The sequence below is a fragment of the Desmodus rotundus genome, chromosome 5 (genome assembly GCF_022682495.2).
Source record: "Desmodus rotundus isolate HL8 chromosome 5, HLdesRot8A.1, whole genome shotgun sequence".
Taxonomy (NCBI): domain Eukaryota; kingdom Metazoa; phylum Chordata; class Mammalia; order Chiroptera; family Phyllostomidae; genus Desmodus; species Desmodus rotundus.
This window is the reverse complement of record NC_071391.1, coordinates 77,915,481-77,930,302: the sequence shown is the minus strand read 5'-3', so window position 1 is coordinate 77,930,302 and position 14,822 is coordinate 77,915,481. Positions and strand designations below refer to the sequence as shown.

Below are 14,822 nucleotides of genomic sequence, written 5' to 3'. Positions count from 1 at the left end.
TTGATAAAAGAAATTGAAGACAAAAAGAAATAGATACCCATACGCATGGATTGGAAGAGTTAATGCTGGTAAAATCTCCAAACTACCCAAAGCCTTCTGTAGATTGAATGCAATAACAAAATTCCATTGGCACTTTTTACAGACATAGTAAAAGCAATTCTAAAATTTGTATGAAACTGCAAAAGACCCTGAATAGCCAAAGAAATCTTGAGAAAGAGGAAAACTGGAGGCATCACACTTTCTGATTTTAATCTATAATACAAAGTTACAGTAATCAAAACAGCATGGCACTGGCATAAAAACAGACACATAAAACAGTGGAACAGAATTGAGTAAATATCTATGACCCATATGTGGTCAACTAATATTTGACAGTGGAGCCAAGAATACTGAATGGGGAAAGGTAATCTCAGCAAATGGTTTTGGGGAAACGATGTCCAAGTGTAAAAGAATGAAATTGGACATCTATCTTACACTTTTTACAAAAATTAACTTGAGCCAGGCCTGGCTGGTGTGGCTCAGTGGATTGAGTGCTGGCCTGCAAACCAAAGGGTCGCTGGTTGGATTCCCAGCCAAGGTACATGTCTGGGTTGTGGGCCAGGTCCCCAGTAGGGGGTGTGTGAGAGGCAACCACACTTTGATGTTTCCCTCTTTCTCCTTCCCTTTCCCTCTCTCTAAAAATAAATAAATAAAATCTTTAAAAAAATTAACTTGGATAAAGGACTTAAATGTAAGACCTGAAACCATAAAACTAGAAAAAAACAGGGAAAAAACTCCTTGATGTCTGTTTGACAATGAATTTTTCTATATGACACCAAAAGCTCAAGCAACAAAAACAAAAGTCAACAAGTTTGACTACATCAAACAAAAAAGTGTCTGCACAGTAAAAGGAACTCAACAAAATCTACCGAGTGGGAGAAAATATTTGCAAACTATCTCTCTGATGAAGGATTAATGTCCAAAATATATAAAGGACTCATCCAACTCAATAGCAAAAACTCCAATAATTCATTTAAAAATAGGCAGAGGTATTGAATAAACAAATTTTTGTAAAGATGACTTACAAAATGTCTAATAAGTACATGAAAAGATGTTCACCATCACTGATCATCAGGGAAATACAAATCGAAACCAGAATGAGATATCATCTCACACCTGTTAGAATGCTGTTATCAAAACGAGAAGAGAGAAACGCTGCTGAGGATATGGGAAAAAAGGAACTCTGTGCACTATTGGTGTGAATTTAAAGTGGTGCAACTGCCGAGGAAAACAGTATGGAGACTCCTCAAAAAATTAAAAATAGAACTACCACATGATCCATCAATTCCACTTCTGAGTGTATATACAGAGAAGATAACATCTGCAGCTCCATATTAATTGCAGCATTTTTCACAATAGCCCAGACATGCAAATAACCTAAGTGTCCACCAACAGAGAAATGGATAAAGAAAATGTATATATGTATGTATATAGATACATATATATGTTTATGTACATACAGACCTTGAAGGCATTATGGTAAGTGAAATGAGCAGACAGCAAAAGACAAATAGAATGTGATTTCATGCATATTTGGAATCTAGAAACATCACACCCATGGAAGCAGAGTAGAGTGGTGGTTGCTAGGGCTCAGAGGGAGGGAAGAGAGTAGATGCTGGTTAAAAGGTACAACCTTTCAGTTATAAGATGAACGGGTTAAGGGGATCTAATGTACAGCATAGTCACTGTAGACAGTACTGTATTGCATACTTGAAAGTGGCTCTGAGCGTAGACTTTTAATAGTCTTAAAGCAACAACAATTATAAAATGGAAATTATATAACATAAAGGATATGTTAATGGACCTTTTTGTAATAAACATTTTACAGTATGTACGTGTCAGATCATCACATTGTACATCTTAACCTTACACAGTGTTATGTGTCAGTTAGATCTCAGTACGGCTAGAAAAATTTTTTATCAATGGTATTTGATCCTTAAAGGTTTCATTCCCAGTCTATGTTAGCTACAACAGGAATTTTTGACTTAGAAAATTATGTCCTAGTTCTATAAAATGACAATTTGGATTAAATATTCACATGAAATCATCCTTATTAAATGAATTTACAAGAATTCTCCCTAGGATAGATAGTAGGCACTCATTAAATATTTTCCCTATCTTCCATTCAGTTTTTATACTATTCATAAATGAATACTTCTTTTAAATGATTTAGATATTGCCTAATAATTGGCAGAAATCAGCCAGAACCGATAGCAATAAGTAAACCTACAAACTGGACAAACTTTTGAGTGTGTAACTAATACACATAAAATTCAGATTTTAAAAAAGTATTGATTGACCAATTTATGTATTGCTGAATTTGTAGTGGTGCTATTAAATTTTGAAAAGCCTGAGGAAATTATTTCCTATGTATTATTTAATGGGGCTGTTAATTCTGTTGAAGCAGCTAAGGCAATGAAGTGCCATCCTGCTGTGTCCTCCTGCAGTCAGTTGTTTTAACTTTATCAGGTCTTCTCTTTTTTGGCTAAAGATTGATTTGTGTGTGATAACAAAAGGAAGAGGGTTGGCTTGAATCATGTTCGGTAATTTCTTACAGAAAAGGATAAACTTTCATTTTTAAATACAAAAAGTAATGCCTGTCCCTAGCCTGTATGTGGTGGAACTAATTACAGATTGCTGTAGAAGAAATGTTGATTTGGCATTGTGATTTTTGTTCATCATGGCTAATAATTAACCATAGCATATTAGCAATTTTTTTGTATGTTTAATAATTAAAATTAGCTATGCTAAAAATTTGAAGAATGCTAAAAGTTTATAAAAACAAGTTATTTGGAATATTGACCATTTCTATTAATAATGTGCTTAATCCCTTCACTCTTAAAAATTTATGAACTAATGTAGCTGTTATTAAATGTTTAGAGATAGTAATATCATTGGTGTGTAATTTAGATATTTTAAGTATTTTCTTGAAGACACTACAAGAGCTCATTACCCTATGCGTCTTTCATTAGTTAAAAGGCTTTGGTCTAGGATAGAGGTTAGCATGCTTTTCCCTAAATGGTTAGATAGTAAATATTTTTAGCCTTCTGTTGCAACTAGTAGCTCTGCTCTTGTGGCATAAAAGCAGCTCTAGGCAGTATATAAATGAGTCATGTGGGTATATTCCAATAAAACTTTATTTACAAAAAAAAAAACAGGTGACTGTCCTGATTTGGCCTGTGTACCATGGTCTGTCCATCTTTGGCATAGAATATCTAAATGTTACATATTTTTATGGCATATGTCTTTGAATTTGGGTGATTCTTTTACTTAGTAGTTACCTTGAAAATTGATCTTAAGAGAACTTGGGAGAGGTAACTCAAATCAGGAATAGGTGATATAGATCGAGTTCCTGTTTATTTGTTTATTCAGTCAACAAATGTTAATTGACTGCCTTCAGTGTGTGAGATGTTCTGCTGGCGAGGGGATACATGGCACATTAGGGAGACATGATCCTTGCCTTTAGGGAGCTTGTGGGCTAATGAGGAAAAAGAAGCATTCGATAAATAATTATGAGCAATGAATCCAGTAACTATGGATGTGAAAACTACTGTCAAAGACAAGTGCAAAGTCTTACTGAGAGCAACACCAGGGTATCCTGACCTAAACTTGGAAGTAGGAAATATTTCTGGATTTACAGAAAATTTGGTACTACTTATGGTTCATATTCAGTTCTGTCCTTTTGTATTATATGTATTTATTTCATTTTTACTGTCCATTCTTTTTTTTTTTTTGTAATTCTGAAATTCAGATTATGTTCACTTTGCAGTCATATTTTACCATTAAATTTTTAATAGCATCTCTTATGACCCGGTTAATAAAGCTGACTCATGTCAAATATGAACTGGATTATATTTTTATATTTGGATAGGATGATTATAGTTGGTGGCTCTTTTAATCCTTTCTATATTTTTTCTGAATATTTACAGCATAATTAATGAAAAGGAATAATAAAAATACATCCTGACAAAAATGAGTATGTGCATCTATTATCATATAGTATGTATGTAATTTAAGTATGGATAACTGTATTTATTATGATTTCTTAGAAGAAAATAGGTATAGAGTAACTTTTGGTATCTTCCTTCAAAATCATAAAACTAAAGAATATTTAATTCTAGAAAGGGACTTTACTAATGTTGCTTAACTTTCCACATTAAACTAATGATGAAATGAAGACTCAAAGAGAATTAAATGGCTTATGCAAAGCTAAGTAACTTTTCCAAGTTTGCATAGCTAATGAGTTGCAAAAACCAGTAGCAGAAGCCTCAAGCTTTAACTCCCAGTCCAGCGTGTTTTCATTAAACAGTACTACCTGTCAAATGACTCAGGTTAATGGATAGTTGTTGATTGTTGCCCAAATTTAATTGTCTTTGTACAATTTCCATGTGTCATTTGTTGGTATTTGGGAATAAGTGGTATGTGCTTTGCTCTTTCTTAAAATACATTCTATTGACTCCAACATTCTTTAAATATAAACTCTTCCATTTAAAATCTAAGACGTCAGTGTTTCCTTGGCAACATAAACTTAGGCACATCTTCATGAGATCTATATACATCTTTCCTCATTTAATTTTGTTAGCACTGTGGGCAGCAATTTTTTACTTTTTGTACTGGTAGTGTGGTAAAAATGGACTGCAGGGGAGGGAAAATGGAGGGGACAAGAAAAGAATAGGAAAGAGAAACACTCAGAGTAATTAGGGTTTTACCTTAAGTTGTAAGAAAACAAGATTTTATTTTCTAATAAAAGATACTTATGTTTCTGTTTTATTTTTATTTTGACTTGAGTTTTACTTTTCTGAATCTGTGACACTCAACGCTTGATGTTTTCTGATGGAAGTAGTCTTTAAAATACTAAGTACATATTCCCATAATATATACTAGAACCTAAATTCTTTATGCTTTGTTTTTGCATGAAAAAATAATACAATAATCAATAAACAATAATGAATAAACTCTCACAACTGTAAACCTCCCTTTGCCCACCTTGTCTATTTTCCTGTGATCGTAATCCTTCTGGAGCAGAGTTTCTCGGTGGTGGCATTATTGATATTTTGGGCTGGCCAACTCTGTTGTGGGAGGACTGTTTGTTTATTATAGAATGTTTAGCAGCATCCCCGCCCTCTACTCAGTAGATGCCAGTAGCATCCACACCCACCTCATACTGTGACACCTGAAAATGTCTCCAGATATTGCCACATGTCCCCTGCTAAGAAAGTCACCCCCAGTTGAGAACACTACTCTAGGAGAGAATAGTAACTACTGTTTTTTGAGGACTTGCTATATATCGGGCTGTTCATATACATTGATGCTCATAATTATCTGATGGCCTTGGTATCATTAACCCCATTTAATAAACAGAAACTGATGCTCAGAGATACTCAGTGTGTTGCCTGTAGTCCCATATTCCTTTCCTGAACCTGGTTCGTTTTCAAAGTTTTTCCTGTATCAGTAGATGATGCTACTGTCTACACTGGATCAGGAAGTTAGGATTCATCAGTGACACCTCTCTCCCCCTCATTTTCCACATCGAATCTGTCACCAAGCTTGTCCTCCCCCTACTCCCAATCACTGTGCTTCTCTTCATTCCCATTGCTGCACCAGGTGTATGAAAATAGCCCTGTAACTGGTTTGCTGGCGTTTCTTACCTTTTTCCGGGTTCTTTTTAACTCTACCTTACTGAAGGCAGAGTAATTTTTTCCCCCCAAAATGTATATCTGCTACTTTGGCCTCTATGTTAAGGCATTTCAAATGGCATTTGGCTGTTGTTAGGTTAAAGACCAGATTTTTAAACGTGGCCTAACAAGACCTTGAATGATCTGCACTTTGCCTCTCTAGTAGCCTCATCTTGAATCTTGTTAGCTTTGCTTTGCTTCCTTGGTTCCAGCCATGCTGGTTTTCACTCAGTCCCTCAAATGTGCTTTCCCCTCTGCTGCCACAGACTCTTTGCCTGTGATGTCTCTGCTCTCCTTTACCACCTTCCATATCGTCGACTCCTCCTGTTCATGCATACTCTTTCCGGGAAGCTTCTTTCACCTCTGTGCGTTGGTTCCCTCTACTAGGATTTCAGATTGCCGTTGTAGCTTTAATTTGACTTTTTTACTGAGCAACTCTTTAGTTAATGTCTATCTTTCCCACTACTATATAAGTTCTATATTTTGGAGATTATGTTTGTTTTGCTCACCATTGTATCCTGGCTATCCATGAGAGTCCTTAGCACATAAGAGAGTTCAGTAAGTATTTGTTGTCCGGAATCACATACTTGAGACTTGAAGTTGAGTGCAAAAATACCTTTCTCACTACTTTATTTCATAGAAAATTCAGATATTTTCTGTTTTTCTCAACAATGCCTGTTGTTTTGATTTCCAACTATTATTTTAAAAACAAGTACAATCTCTCATGTCTGATCATTGTTGACCATCTTATCATCAACCTTTTCTACATTTGTAAAAATTTTGAAGTGGTCATACCACTGAACTGCAGAGAAACAGTTCAAGTTTTATCAGATAGAAGAGGTATGGTCATAGGGATAGTCAGATAATGGGGCAGCTTTCCTGGAATGTGTGGGTAATTTGTAGTACACAGAATCAAGAATTGAACAGATGTTTTTAAATTTCAAAAATAGTGATATGTTTGAAAGCTCCAACACTTAACAAATAGCATGATGAGAATATGTTAACTGTTAAGCTGCATGAATAAAACTAGTAAAAGTTTAATAGCATCCTTTTAAAAAATAAGCATTTGTCTGTAACCCATGCATTCATTTGAACATCTAATACATGGAATTACACATCAGCCAATAATACTACTTTGGAGAATATTCTTGAGTTCTACTTGTAATACCTATTATACTTGTTGGATTAATATGCATGACTCAATAAAGCCATAGATGGAAACACTGGAAAAGTAAACTTAAAATTATGCAATACCAATTTTAAGAAATGTGAACAAACCTTTTGGAATAATTTTCTTAAAGGTGTTATACAGAAATGTTAAATTATTTATACAGCAAAACAAGGACAAGAGGGATTATGTATAATGTTCTCAGGTCTTTTAGGCACAGAAAGATCCTAATGAAAAGCATTGCCAGTTGTTTGTAAAAGCTAACATTAAGGTTTATTTTTATTTACGTAGGTAATAAGAGAATGTGAAATTAAAAATTGCCCTGATTTTGCTTTTTGATAGGTCAGATCTCTTACGCTACTTATGGCATCAGAAATACCAACTTTAATGTTCTGTATTTAAGATGAGGTTTTCTTAATTCTGTGATTCAGCATCAGCGATTCCTTCTCTTTTCTCGGGCATGATAATTTGTTCGCGTGTGATTGTTTTTTTTCTTCCGTGAAAAAAACAATCATTTATGAAAGGGTGACTCATTCTTGTGCCATAAAAACTTACATTTCTAACAAGTTAGTTTTAGTTCTCATGTTTTGTGAGGAGCAAAGATAATAAGTAAGAAGTCAACTTCAGGATTTAATCATCTGGAAGTAAATGATTTGTTATGTTACCTCATCAGATTTTAATTGATTTATTGGAATTCCATTTTTTTTTTTAAATAGACTTTGATAGTACCTAAAATTATGTGTGGTCCATCTGGCATACTGTTTAGCTGCTGACTTTTTAGCATCGCCGAGGTACATGATTTAACAGGAGAGCAATTTTTAGAAAGAGTTTTTCAGCTGAGAGTTGCTATAGGAGGATGTATTTCATTTGAGATTTTCATCTCAACTAAAACTTAAACTTAATCGTCATTTAATCATCAGCAGGCAGTGCATCAAAAGATTGCCTTCCTTGTATGCTTGCTTGTATTCATAACTGGAACATGGGTATATTTTTAGTCATTTCATAAAGCTGATACTTGAAAATTAATAATCATCAATAAAGTAGTTGGTAGTGATGGTGGTTTTTCATGAACTATGGTGGTTTTAATTATTTGTAGAAAAGTTAGGGAACATGGTACTTCAAATAGTAAGAATGTGTAAGGTGAAGACCAAAATCACAACTCAAGTTATGTTGTCTTAATACATCATTTGCTCTTATTTGTCTTTGCCAATTGACTTTAGTTCCACTTTGAAAAGTAATTCCTTGTTAGTCTTTGGGTTTTAAATAATCTTAAAAATGTATGGAATCATTTCCGTATTTTATTCCTCTAACATGTTATAGTGAATATTTCAGTATCATAATGCTACAGTATATAAATGGTAATTGGTAGTGGGAGAAACGGGATTCAAAAAGTTGCTTCTAGATAAAGTGTCATTATAGACCAGAGAATAAGACAGGCATGTGAATTTTTTTCCCCATGATGTGTCATGGTTTCAAAATGTAGCATTTGTGCCCTGGCTGGGTGCCCAGTTGGTTGAAGTGTCATCCTGTACACCGAAAGGCTGTGGATTTGATCCTCAGGGCATATACCTAGGCTACAGGTTCCATCTCTGGTCAGGACATGTTCCTCCCAGTCAGTGTTCCTCCCTGACATCTCTCTTTCTCTTTCTCTCTTTAAAATCAGTAAATATATCCTCAGATGAGTATTAAAATGCAGCATTTTGGTTTCTTCTCTTGATGCTAATCAAATGTTAATAGATTGTAGGCTAGCTTTTTAAAGTTTCTGCTCTAAATATAACAACTATTTATTGATTACTTGGAGAAGGTACCTTAGGAGCCCTATTTTTTTATTACTGTTTTTGCCATGTGTAATGCGCATGTTTTGTCCAAATTTTGGAGGGAAAAATAAGTGTGCATTATACGTGGGTAGTACCTGAAATAACTTGTATCTGTTCTTGAGTTTTGTAACTATTTGTTACATAAAATTTCTTGTACCATAATATGTTCAAAAATAAATGCTAAAATTCCTTTATAATACAAAAAAACAAGTTATCTAAATATAAATGAATAAAGATTGAATTAAAAAATTAAAATGAAAGATTTTTTTCCTAAAAGTTTGGGCCTAAATCAGGCTGTGCATTTTACACAGCAAAATACGGTATATATAATGCTAATGTCCTGGTTATCCAGTTTTTGACAAAATGTATAATCAAAGCAGCAAATTAAAAGTGGGGAACAGACTACCACAAGAAATGCTTGCAGCAGTGGAAACTGACAGCTGACTCAATATTGAGAGCAAAGAATGAGATGGAAAAACGGAGGGAAGTAACTAACAAACCGTGCACGTCTTAGTTGATAGAGTTCTCACAGAAGCAGCCAGCCTTACAGAGGACAGTTCTGGAGTTATGACACATTGTAGTAATTGTCCCAATCACTATACTGTATTGCCAGGGAAAGATTTATATTTCCATATACTATGTTTGAAAAGGCGGGAAGGTTTATAACATTGGGAACATTTCCTTTCAAAATAAAATAAGAAATGTTTTTATACTTAAATGGTAATCCATTAGCTATTTGGAAATTTGGCTGTTCAGAAAGACTCTACCAGTTCACAGTAACAGTTGTGTTATAATCATCATTCATAATTTGACATCTCCCACGTTTTTACCAATTACAAGTCACTATTTAATAAAATCTTGACTTCTCTTCCCTTGAAAATATATTTAAGAGGTTTAGCTCTTGACTATGATATGTATTCCAAAGGAATGTTTTAACAGAATATTCTTTAAGATGCTTAAATACTTAAATTATGATTTGGAAGAGTTGCTGGCAAGGGAAAGAAAGGGAGTAATAAAGGAAAAGAGGGAGAAGTTGGGAGTAGTGTATCTGAGCAGGCTACAGAGAGTCAGTTCCTCTCCAGAGTGTGTAGAGAGGGGCTAGGGGTCAGTGCATGGATGGCAGGATTAGTTTAATAGGAGCACACCTGCCCTTGCATTATAGCAGGAGGGAGGAAGTACGAGCCCTGTGTTTGGATGGTTTGCAGGTTTAGTGTGGTAGGAAGATGAGGAAAATCTTTTCTGATTTTAATTCTTGAGGCTGTCTACTGAGAGTGAGAGGGGAGTTGGTGGAGTGCCCAAAGTTGAGTGGTGGTCTTCTGCAGTAGCCACGGTGGAGAAATGGCAGGTTTTTCTGTGTTGAAGAGCCACTTCAGCTTATGAGTTTATAGTGGAACTTTTAGCAAAATTTAGTGACTTTTCTATAATAACGTACATAGGACCAGAGAACGAAGGTGATTGACTGCATTCAGAATAGGCTAAAATAGTATTGGATTTGGTCATTAGGGATAGTAGACTGAAGCAGGGGAGTGGTTTTGCTTTATTTTCAACTGTCATATTATACAATTGACATTTGAAATGTCTGAATTTTAATAGTGTTATATACTGTTTTCAAACAGTGGTTAATGATATTAAAAATAATATTATTCCTGGAATATTCTTGAAAAAATGTTGTAAAAGCAGAGCCCTTGAACAAAAGCAGCTTGTTACTATTTTTAGAAGGTTAAATCTGCATCAGTCACCTTTCTGTTAGAGAAACAGACCTACTAAGAGATACACAGATACGGGTTTCTCACAGGGATTTGACCTTAAGAAATTGTGGGAGCTGGTTAAGCAGTCTCTTGAAGGCTTTTGTGTTTGTATCTGATGTGGGAGCTTGAAGTCCAGAGGGCAGGCACTTTGGAGGGAATAGTGAATGTAAAAAGGAGGAGAACAAGTTGGAATCCACGAGCATGAGCTGAAACTACCAAGAATGGACAGAAACATGTGTCAGTTCTTATTGCCTCTGACCTTGGTGGTATGGATATTCTATAGCCCAGGCCAGGAGCTAAATGCACACAGCTGGCTTGAAAGTTGGAGAAGCTGAAAGAGGATGGAAGGAAAGATAGAGCAGTTGCAGGTGAAGCTGCTGCCTTACAGCCCGAGGTGAACTGCATCAAAGTGATAATGTATGCGTTGTTGTGGCTTCATTTCTATTCGCCAAGCCTCCTATAAGAATCTCTTCTGTTGCCTGCCCTAACCATAACACAGATAAGGGAATTCTGGTAAATGTTTGACAGATGAGACAAATTGACAATGACCGCAACCCATGCCTTGTTACCTTGGTACATCTCCCTAAACTATATTTAATTTCCAAATAAAGAAAAGAATGAAGTCATGCTTCTAACATGTTATAACTATTCCATAAACAACCAAAAGCTTTCCAACTCTTTTACCAGAATACAATACAAAACTACTATTAATATATTTTGTGTTAGATGGCAAGGGGATGAGAGGGGAAGAAAAGAAAAGGAATGGTTAATATTTACATGTATATTTACACATACATGATGTGGACCCCAGTCGACAGGGTCAGTGTGTTGTAGCTGCAATAAACAAATTCACATGGACTATAGAAGTCCTGTGGAGAAAAAGGGACGGCATGGCCACTCTCTAAGTGAGAGAGGGCGAGAGGGCCCGGACCCCTGCCTGAACAGGCTTTTATTGCGTTTCTGGGTACATTACATTGAGGATGGTCCTCATTTACTGTGCACAGGTTTGCTGTAGGTGATTACCTTTTACAGATAACAAACAAAAGAATGTTGCTAATTACTTCAAAGAGAAGGATGTTGCAGATCAAGGGGAAAAGTGGTTGAACTGCTTATACTTCATACTTGGGAGGTTTAGCTTAGATTTTAGGAAGTTACTTTAAAGATATGCAGTAAGCATTTGCTGCCTCAATTCAAGGTGAGGGAGTTTTAGCACAAGCGAGCCTCATAGCAGCCTAGGTACAATGCAGGCCTGATTCCCCACGGGAGAACCTATCTGTGGGCGTGGGTCCTGTGTGCCAGAACTCAGTCCCCACTGGCCTTTCTGAGTAGGAGCTGGGCTACATTGCCCATACCACGCCGATAGGTTCCCTATGTATACATGTTCATATAAAATATTGAAAGGCTATTATAACTACTGTAGTATTAATTTCTGAAACTGGTTATGTGGTTTTGGCAGAATGATGGGGAACATGGTAGATTAAATGGGCTGGATCATTAACTGGTCATTTGATCTTTTCCTCCCACAATTTTTTTTTTGCTTTCCCCTCCTCCTAGACTCACTGCATTCTCCACAATCTATTAATAATTTGTCCATTAAAAAATGTTTTTAAAAATGTTGATTATTGTTGCCAAATATAGGAAGATGGTGTAAGAAGAGGGAATTATAGTTTTTGTTCTTGGATAGATGAATATCATATTTCAGTTGTGTTGAAGTACCATTCAGACATAATTGGCAAGACTGTACCCTATTTAATTCAAACACTATGAGTAAGTCAGAAAGTTTGGCAGTATCCATGAACACAGATATAAAGAATAGGAATACTGTCTTCTGTGTACAGAAGATTTTATTTATATTGAATAATATTAGCCGATCAGTTATGAACTGATTTTTAATAACAATGTTTTCGTAGCATGTGAAGGCTCAGTTATATATAAAAATGCAGATTCTTTTCCTACTAATATATTTTTAGAGAAGATAAATACTTACTATTACAATTGGGTATGTTTATTTTGGATGAAATTTAAGTTTTCTTCAAATTCTCTATTCTGCTTGAAAGACTACTATTCAAAGTATACTCTCTTTTTTTAAAGATGGGTTTCTTAAGCATGAGAGGCCCACTGTATACAATACTAGGCACTCTTCAGTTTTACAGTTAGATTCACCTGTGTTTGATTCCTTGCTCTGCTTCTTAATAGCTGTGATTTTGATTGTTATGTAGTCTCTCGTGGCCTCAGCTTTTTAATCTGCCAAGGGAGAATGACAGTTCCTATGTCGTAGGGATGTTTGGATGAGAGAGTACTTAAAGTTTTTATTAGTACCTAGCACATAGTTGCTCACTATTATGAAAAAGATCAGTTATGATATTTAAAAAATGTAAAAAATTTTAAATAATTGAGATACGGGTCTGAAGTTAAAATAATAATTTGTAAGTTAGGACAGTTTACATAAATAGACAAACCTGAAAGAATAAAGAGATATACCAGGATTAATATGAAGAAAAAAGAAGATACAAATAAATTCTTACTATGGACAAGGAAGCTAATGTGCTCTGGGAATACCTAAGTAGTAATCTTTTTACCTGATTCTCTCAGTCATATTTTAGACATTTTCTTCTGTTTACATTTTGTTCCATTTTCTCTTTTCTTGTAGTTATTTAAGGTAGGAGTTGACATTTAAGGCCTTTCTTGTGTTCTAATACAGGTGTTCAGTGCTTTCATTGCCCTGGGGAATTCTGCTTTACCAACATCCTACATGTTCTCACATGTTGGGTTTTTGTGTAGTTTTGGTTTTTTTGCTATTCAAAAATACTTTCTAATTTTCTTTTTGTTTTTGTTGCTGATCCATGGGCTATTTGAAAGTGTGCTATTTAGTGTCCAAATAGTTGGCAATATTCCACATATCTTTATGTTACGAGTTCTAATAACTCCATTGTATTCAGTGTACATACTTCATGTTACCTGAATCCTTTTACATTTATTGAGACTTGTTTTATGGCCACGAATGTCATCTATCTCGGTAAATGTCCTGTGTGCACTTGAGAAGAATGTGTATTCTGCTGATGTTGGGTAGAATTTCTGTCATTGTCAGTGAAGTCAAGTTGGTTGATGGTTTGTTCACGTCTTCTGTATGCTTAGTGATTTTATACTTGATCTATATAAATTTTTGAAACTGGTGTTTAAACTTCTTACTATAATTGTGGGTGTTTCTATTTCTCGTGCAGTTCTGTCAAGTTTTGCTTCATATATCTTGAAACTGTTATTAGGTACATAAACTTTAGGATTGTTATGTCCTCTTGATGGTATGACTCTTTTGTCATTATGAAATGACCTTGTCTGTCCTTCACAATATTCTTTACTTTGAAATCTACTTTCTCTGACATTAATAGAGCCACTCCAGCTTTCTTCAAATCTTTTAAATATCTGCTAAGATCCAAGTGTCTTGCTTTTGCTTTGTAATTGATGATAAAAGGTAGTTCTCTTTTTGGTGCTTAGTAGACTAAGTAGAACTTAGAACTGAGTCTAATGGAAGTGAAAACACAAGTTAATGGGCAGTTATGATACAGGGTGGTCATCATAAGACTGATGGGAATACAATATTGGAGGAGCTTAGAAGATCTAGGGAAGTTATTTCATGGAGGTGACAACTAACTCTAAGCCTCATATTGGAATATGAGTAGGAGTAGATTGGCAAAATGGGTCAGAGAGTGGTATGTGCAAAGCCTGAGCATAACAGTACTTTTGGGGACTAAAAATAGGGTGGCTGGAGCATAGAGTTTGCATAAGGATGGGATCAGATGTGACTGGAGAGGTTATCAATTCCAAATCAGAAAGAGATTTGTAATAATGGTGGTTCACATTTATAAGTCCTTACTGTGGGCCAGGCATGTGTTGTGAGGATTAAGTGAGATAACCCTATTGGACAGATAATGTTGTAATGACCATTATAAAATGAGGAAATAAAGCATAGACAGCACAGAGAGATTAAATAACTTGCCCAAGGTTATAAAGATAGGCAATAGAATTTTACCAAGGTCATTCTATCAAGTTTAAGCTTTTAACCATTATACTTTTCTGTGTCTATGATTTAGTAGACCAAACCAGAGTTTGGACTTGATTCTGTTCACAATGCAGAGCTCTTTGAGGATTTTAATCAGGAACATAAATTTGTGTTTTGTGTTATAAAAGTATCACCCTGGGTACAGTTTATGTTGGGGGTGGTGTGGAGACGGCACCTAGAGATATAGTTGAAACATGTTTCATGTTCTGTGTGGAACATATGCTGATTTTAAGTGAAAGTGTTTCTCTGTGGTCCAATTTCTCATCTAGTAAATGGAAATGAGAATGGTCCTTTCTTCATAGGAATGGAAAACAATCA

At 35.2% G+C, this 14,822-nt stretch overlaps 1 protein-coding gene across 2 annotated transcripts in view; it reads left to right on the top strand.

The window, feature by feature from the left end:
- Positions 1 to 14,822, top strand: part of CWF19L2 (CWF19 like cell cycle control factor 2) — a 105,363-nt gene that overhangs the window by 69,258 nt on the left and 21,283 nt on the right. The window lies entirely within an intron of this gene.